The sequence below is a fragment of the Austrofundulus limnaeus genome, unplaced genomic scaffold (genome assembly GCF_001266775.1).
Source record: "Austrofundulus limnaeus strain Quisiro unplaced genomic scaffold, Austrofundulus_limnaeus-1.0 Scaffold832, whole genome shotgun sequence".
NCBI classification, from domain to species: domain Eukaryota; kingdom Metazoa; phylum Chordata; class Actinopteri; order Cyprinodontiformes; family Rivulidae; genus Austrofundulus; species Austrofundulus limnaeus.
Window position 1 is genome coordinate 57,940 of NW_013953234.1, and position 7,500 is coordinate 65,439.

At 43.7% G+C, this 7,500-nt stretch overlaps 1 long non-coding RNA gene across 1 annotated transcript in view; it reads right to left on the reverse strand.

Annotated features, from left to right (window-relative positions):
• The window catches only part of LOC106532798 (uncharacterized), a 58,650-nt gene that overhangs the window by 28,078 nt on the left and 23,072 nt on the right, over positions 1 to 7,500 (reverse strand). The window contains exon 3 of the long non-coding RNA XR_001312149.1: positions 974 to 1,073. This is a non-coding gene — a long non-coding RNA (uncharacterized LOC106532798). The remainder of the gene's footprint in view (positions 1 to 973; positions 1,074 to 7,500) is intronic.

Below are 7,500 nucleotides of genomic sequence, written 5' to 3' on the forward strand. Positions count from 1 at the left end.
AGTCCTGACCTGTAGATGAGTGTAAACTGCAGAGTCCTGACCTGTAGATGAGTGTAAACTGCAGAGTCTCGTCTGTGCTGGCTCATTCTTTTGAACAGTGGCTGTTTTGTTTCCTCAATGTWTRACTGATCACAGTCCTCCTGACACTTAACAGCATACACTATATTACTCTGTTTTTGCTGGGGCACTGGACCTTTGGGGTGAACGTGACCCTCTATGAACAATAGAGCTAATCAAGCTTATTGTTAAGCAATGGCCCTCTTTTGTATGTGACTAACCTGTTTGTCCACTCTGTGGAGGCGGAGCTTATAAGGCTGAGTTCACCTGAAACTCATCAGACTGAAGAAGTCTTTTGGAGGAGAGACGAAACGTTTCTCTAAAGAAGAACCCATCCAGAGGACCTACTTATTTATTTCTTTTTGAGTTTCTTAAGATATTTTGCTAACACACTCACACACATTTGCAAAGACATCTTAGCTGTGAGCTGTGGCGGCGGGCGATCGTATATCTGAGCCAGGAGCTGTGCATCAGCTGATGATCGGTCACCACAGGACTGTGTGTGAGGATGAGGAGTAGGACAAGTGGGGATGAAGATCACCTCCCAAGAGGGCAGCTTTGTGTCCCCCCTCCACCCCCTCCTCACTAAACATCCTCCCTGAGAGGCAGTGGAGTCATTTGCTCAGTCTTATGATGTGGTCACGGCGTGTTAGTGGCGAGCTGCTAGGCCACATCGCCACCGTCACCCCCCCTCCTCCCCTGGCTTGCTGACCCCCCACCTCCGCCCCCGCCGCTCCAGCTCCTCATCCCTCAGTGGTCAACGCAGGCTGCTGACGCAGGCCGGCAGAGGTAACAAGCTTACCTGCGGATAATCTCCTAAGAGAAATTTCAAGGGAAGAAATGGGCGAGCGGGGGGAGGCTGGGAGACAGAGAGACGAGGCAGGAGGGAGGGATGGAGGAAAAAAAAAAAACTTACAGAAGTTTTTAGTCCCTGACTTGCTGCGCCAAGCACTTCCTTTTCTCCGAGCCAACTTCCCCTCTGTGGTCAAGCACTCACTGCTCTCACAATGGCCTCGCTGAGGAGAGGGGGGAGAGGAAACCGAGGTGAAAAAGTAGCTATAATGTGAAAAAATCTTACCAGGAATAATTACACAAACATATTTTAGCTGTTTGCTCTGTCTCGATCGAATTAAACTAATTTAATTCAGTGCAAATTTAAAACACAAACAACAATTAACTCTGCCTAAATGTTTAAATCAAACATGTCTGTAGACAGTAAATACATATGGAAATGAGTATTCAAAGCATGTGTGCCAAAAACAACCCGCCACAACATTTTCTGTGGCCCAACGAGAGCTTAAAAGATATATAAATGTTTAAAACAGATTCTGCTTTAAAGGGCCTATGTCATGCATATCCTTTAAATACAAAAAAGTTTTAAAAAATATTTATATTTAAGAAATTTGGTATAACACACAATTTTACCCATTTTTTCTTGTAACTGGCAGATTTTCTTCTTAATTTGGCTCAACTGAAATGAAAAAGGAAGTGACGTCAAAGTGGAACTCTTGAGGAAGAAAACTCTCTGGTCTTTGTTTATTGAAACAATATTATTTAAACGGAAATGTCAGCTTATCGTCTGCTAATTCCAGTTTATACATGCTAGTTGCTAGCCTCTCCAGTGCTAACACCAGCTTATCCATGCTGGTCACTAACCTTTCCAACGCTAACGCTAGCTTATCCATGCTAGTTGCTAACCTTTCCAATGCCAACGCCAGCTTATCCATGCTAGTCGCTTACCTTTTCAATGCTAACACCGGCTTATCTAGTCGCTAGCCTCTCCAACGCTAATGCCAGCTTTTCCATGCTAGTTGCTAACCTTTCCAATGCCAACACCAGCTTATCCATGCTAGCTGCTAGCCTCTCCAATGCTAATGCCAACTTATCCATGCTGGTCACTAACCTTTCCAATGCTAATGCTAGCTTATCCATGCTAGTTGCTAACCTTTCCAATGCTAACACCAGCTTATCCATGCTAGTTGCTAGCCTCTCCAATGCTAATGCCAGCTTATCCATGCTGGTCACTAACCTTTCCAATGCTAACGCCAGCTTATCCATGCTAGTCGCTTACCTTTTCAATGCTAACACCAGCTTATCTAGTTGCTAGCCTCTCCAACACTAATGCAAGCTTTTCCATGATAGTTGCTAACCTTTCCAATGCTAACGCTAGCTTATCCATGCTAGTTGCTAAGCTTTCCAACGCTAATACCAGCTTATCCATGCTAGTTGCTAGCCTCTCCAATGCTAATGCCAGCTTATCCATGCTAGTNCTCCGATACCAGCCTTTCAGTTACCAGTGCCGACCTATTATTTACCAGATCAATAGCTGGCTTATATAGGCTGTGTCTCAATTCATATGTTGCACATACATGTCAACCTCTTCGGACGTTTACCTGTATAAAAAGCCTCAAAAGTATGTAAATTTTGCAAAAAATCTGTAGGTACAACTCGCACCCGCGGTGGTGGTGGTGGGGGGTGGGGTCAGTCGGCTGTGGAGCTGCGGAGATGACAGCATCCGCTGCAAAGCAGGAGGAATGCAGAGCGCAAAAAGTTCAAAACTTATTTCTAATGGCAGAAAAGGTTGGAAGTTTGATGTTATTTATTGTTTTTTTAAAACATCCTACAGGCTCTGCCATGTTAGATAAATTTGAAAATGAGGTTTTGAAAAAATCCGTAAGATTGCTCTATACATCCGTATACCTGCAAAATGATGTAAAATCCTTATAACTTAGACAATCCGTACAAGTTGACATGTATGGTTGCAGCCGACATAGACCTCACCCCACATTGTCCAGAGTCTACGTGGGCTGTAGGCCGCTCGTGTCGGCTGCATAAACGGCTGTGAAATGAGAAGTTCTAAAAAAGACGCAAGTTTGCGTGAACACGTTCTGCATCATTACCAGTTGTTTCTTCAAGGTATAACTTCATAAAATTCAGTTTTAACAGAAAAAAAAAACGTTACAAGTAAATAAATAAAAAGCATTAATAATGTGAGTTCAGCTCTAATATCAGTACTTGTAACTGCATTTTATTTAACATCTCTTTGCAACAAAACTTTCTTCAGTTAAGTCAACTTACATTTTTCGGTCCATCACAAAACTTCAAACTCCGTCATAATAAAACAAACACACTCCACTGTAAAAATTTAAAAAGAAAACTGTTTAATTTGCTGATGGTGCAATGATACCATCAGCCAGGATTTGACACCCTGATTTAAAGGAATTCCTCCTTCTTCACGCTGTTTAATTTATAACTTTAGTTTTGTTTTTATTCCACCTCCTTTTAAGAAACATAAAACGGATCACAAACCTGAAAAAACTATCATTATTCTCTTATAATCGTTTTGTTCTGCACGCTGGTTGGAAACATTCAAAGTTCTGTCCTCTGAAACCAGGAGGTGAAAAGAAACGGGAAAAAGTTTGGAAATTAAAAACGCAGCGAGTCAAWGCGGTGAAGCGGTGTGTGTCTGTGTGTGTGTTTGAGCTAAGTTAAAGCCTCTCTTTTAATCAAGACCATCTTTAATGAAGTGTCTTTGTGCATCACTTTCATTAGCACATTTACTCAATCAATACAYGCTGTGTGTTCAAGCACTTCAATGAGAATTATAATGTCACGCTAGAGTCGGAGAGGACTGTTTTCTGTGTGTTGTTGTCACGTGCGCCCGCCTCTGCATGTTGTTTACGTGTTTGCACGTAGATCAGATTGTGTAGGTGCCAGGTGTGTGCGTTCCGGTTGAAGACGCACCTAGACGCCACAATTAACTTCCAGTTCAGGCCGAGCCATCAATAGTAATATACATCAGTCAGCCGCTGCTCGTTCCCTCTTCTTTTCCCATCATGCAGCAGTTTGGGCCGCCAAACGCACTGATTAGCCCTCTGACCATTTAATTAATTAGGCTCGGCACTTAATTATGACAAACTGCATTACGGCCGCGGCGCGCCGGGGCTCGGGCAGGTTATGTTCGGTAACAATTTGATTTGAGCGAAAATGGGGAGCACTGATAGAGGAGGGGGGAGGATTTATTGAGCGGAAAGAGACATATGATGAGATTAACAATAATCAGAGCAGCGGGAATAGCCTGTGACCAGGCAAGGAGCGGCGGGTTGGGGTGGGGGGTGAGTGAAGGGCTGAGATGGATCAAATTAGGTTTTTCTCTTCTCATTAGGGTCTGAGGAGCAAAGTGATGCTGAGGGAGTCTGAGAGTGTCTGTGTGGTCGACTGGATGAGAATTTATTAAGCTCAGTCTGTAGATTTTCACTGAGGCTGGGATAATAATCTAATCTACATTAATCCCCCCCACCGCCACCACTCCCTCCGCTTACTCTGTTGGTAGAGAAGTGGAAGAGGTCAATTAACGCAGAAATATTTAAAATGCTCGTTAAAAAACCGTCTCCATTGTTTGATTTTCTCAACTTCCATCTATTAAAAACATCTTTCTCAGCTCTGCTTCCCGTGGGAGGAAAGAATCTCTGGGTGAGGACTTGCAGAGGAGGCTGTCTGGTTTTACTGTTTGCAGATGATGTGGTCTTGTTCGTGCCTTCAAGCTGTGGCCTTAAGCGTGCTCCGGGGTGGTCCACAAACTTGCACAGTGGCTCAGATGAGCATCAGCTCTAATACAGGTGGTATCTCACTGGGATGAGACCATTCTGTTGCAGACTCCCTGAGGGTTTGTATCCAGCAAATTGCGATTTATGCAATAATATCAAAGGATTTTCAAGTATGTAACGGTTTCAGAAACATCAATACAAAGTTATTTTCAAACATGGTTGAGTCACAGTGTTGTTCTTTAGATCATTAAAATGCAGGAGACTTGGCTGATGGCCAGCTGAGGGAGTTTATTGGAGTTACACGGTTCTCAGACAATCCAACAATGGATAAACCGAGAACGAGAGAGAAACACGAAATCAGGCTCTGGTGTCTTTTATACATCCTCTGCACGTCTTCAGATCAAACCAAGCCAAGATTTGAGAAGACTTTTCACATACACACACGCTAGCTGCATTTCCATTGACCATGAAACCGCGCAGATTAGAATTTTGAAAATAAATTTGCTCAATGGAAACACGTCAATTTAAAAGAAATTACATTTTTCGACAAAATGTTTTTGCGCTAGGATGAGGTGGTATTTCGACCGTATCGAAATTGGTGTTTTTTGCAAAACTGCAATGGAAACACTTTTTTCGCATCACGGGAGTCACGTGATCAACAACCGGCTGTTTCTACTGGCGAAAAGATGACGAAGAAGATAACAGGAAGTAGAAATTGTAGTAAAATCACCAAAGTAGTAAAATAAAGTAGTAAACTTACCGACTACAATTTCCCAAAAACACAGCATACGTAGCCGCTCCCAAGTAGGGACTTGTCTCTGGAAAGCCTCGATAAAAGACGCCGACGTCTCCTCTGATGATGAGCGCTAGTGTCGTGGTAGCAACATGCTATGTGTTTGCATCCATGGCCGCCATGTTTGTAATGACTTATCGTGAGAACAAACGTTTTCACGTGACTTTAATAACATTTCTTACTCAATGGAAACACCGCATTTGTGAAACTGTTTTTTTTACATTAACAGAATATCGAAAAAGTTTTGTGCACATTTGCAATGGAAATGCAGCTACTGAAGACCATCATCAACTCTTTTCCCAGAAATCCTATTCACCACCCCTTTCCYGATAATTGGTACATCCCTGTTCTTCCTCTGTCGTAAACACGTCTGGAGTCCCATACACACTAATGACGGCAAACCTTTGAACTCGTGTTTTTACCACTGTCCAGCCAACTTTCTGTTCTTTCCCAATTTTCCTGGACCAAATATGGCAATCTGTTTATAACAGAAATAATCTGGCTTACACATCTAAGGCCGGCGTCACACTACAAGATAATCATGCCGATTTTTGTCCTTCCGACAATCTTAAGAACCTGCCACTTCAACAGGAGCAACATTTCCAGGAGGGTAAACTTAGCAGCGTCCTTCAAAGGCCGCTTACGTCACTGAAGACCGAAGGCTGTCCAACTTTGAAGGCTCCTCCAATTGCGAGCTACAAATTCATCGTTCTTCTCCCCCAATTTGAGGGTCAGGTCTTGTTCATCCTTCTCAGTTCACCTTATCCCAATATGCATTTTGAGCCAAATGGAGACAAAGTGAGAGGCGGAGTAAACAGGAGCTCGGTATGAAATAAAATTCTGCGGTACAAAAATGTAAAATTTAAAGCGGTTGTGGTTTTAGTTTTTTGTCATGTAAATAGACATGTTTTTATTATTCTTCTGATGAGAAATCATTGTAAACAAGCTCAAATGGTTGGTCTCTTAGKTATTCATGTGTTGCCTCCAGTCTAATTTTGTTAATTTATAATATATTCATATTTTGCTAATCGTGCTTCATTGCTTCTGTTAAACATCAGCATCAGGGACGGGACATATACCAGGGTAAGGGCGGGAATAAAAAAGAGGGCTAGGCCGTCCAAATTCACAGCCACTTTCTTCTGGTTCCACCTAGACCAGATAGGCCGGGTCTTTTTGAAGGACACAGCCACTTTATTCTAGTCTTCATGGTTGACAAAGGATCCGGCCCACCTAGACCAGATAGGCCAGGGTCTTTTAGAAGGACGCAACCACTTTCTTCTGGTCCCACCTAGACCAGATAGGCCAAGTCTTTTTGAGGGATGCAGCCACTTTCTTCCAGTCTTTGTGGTTGACTAAAAATCCGGCCCACCTAGACCAGATAGGCCAGGTCCTTTTGAAGGACATAGCCACTTTCTTCCAGCCTTCGTGGTTGATAACAGACCTGGCCCACCCAGACCAGTTAGGCTGGGTCTTATTGAAGGACGCAGCCACTTTCTTCCAGTCTTCATGGCTGACTAAGGATCCAGACCTAGATCAGACAGACCAGGTATTTATGAGGAACGCAGCCACTTTCTTCCAGTCTTTGTGGTTGACAAAGGATCTGGCCCACATAGACCAGATAGGCCGGGTCTTTTTGAGGGATGCAGCCACTTTCTTCCAGTCTTCTTGGTTGACAAAGGACTTGGTCTACCTAAACCAGATAGACCGGGTCCTTCGAAAGAGGCAGTCCCTGAATTTGGAGGCCCTAAGACACTCTCCAGCTCCTCTGGGAGGATCCTAGGGTACCTCCAGACAAGAGAAGGTACATAATCCCTCCAACGAGTCCTGGGTCTGCTGAGGAGAGCCATGGCCTCACACTTAGGGCAGTTTCTCACTGGACTGTGACTGATGGAGACTAATTAGAAGTCTTAATTTCCTCGCCTGAGTTGCAGAGCCTTAAACGGGTATCTGCCTCCTTTTGTAGATTTTTTTTGGGCATGTCCCACTGAGAAGAAACCAGAGTCGGACCCAAGAACTCAGAAGGGATTATATCCTCAGTAAAACAGGTGTGGGCCTGGACAAGGAGCCCTGTCCAGGAACCGAACTCATCTGCTCATGGATGAG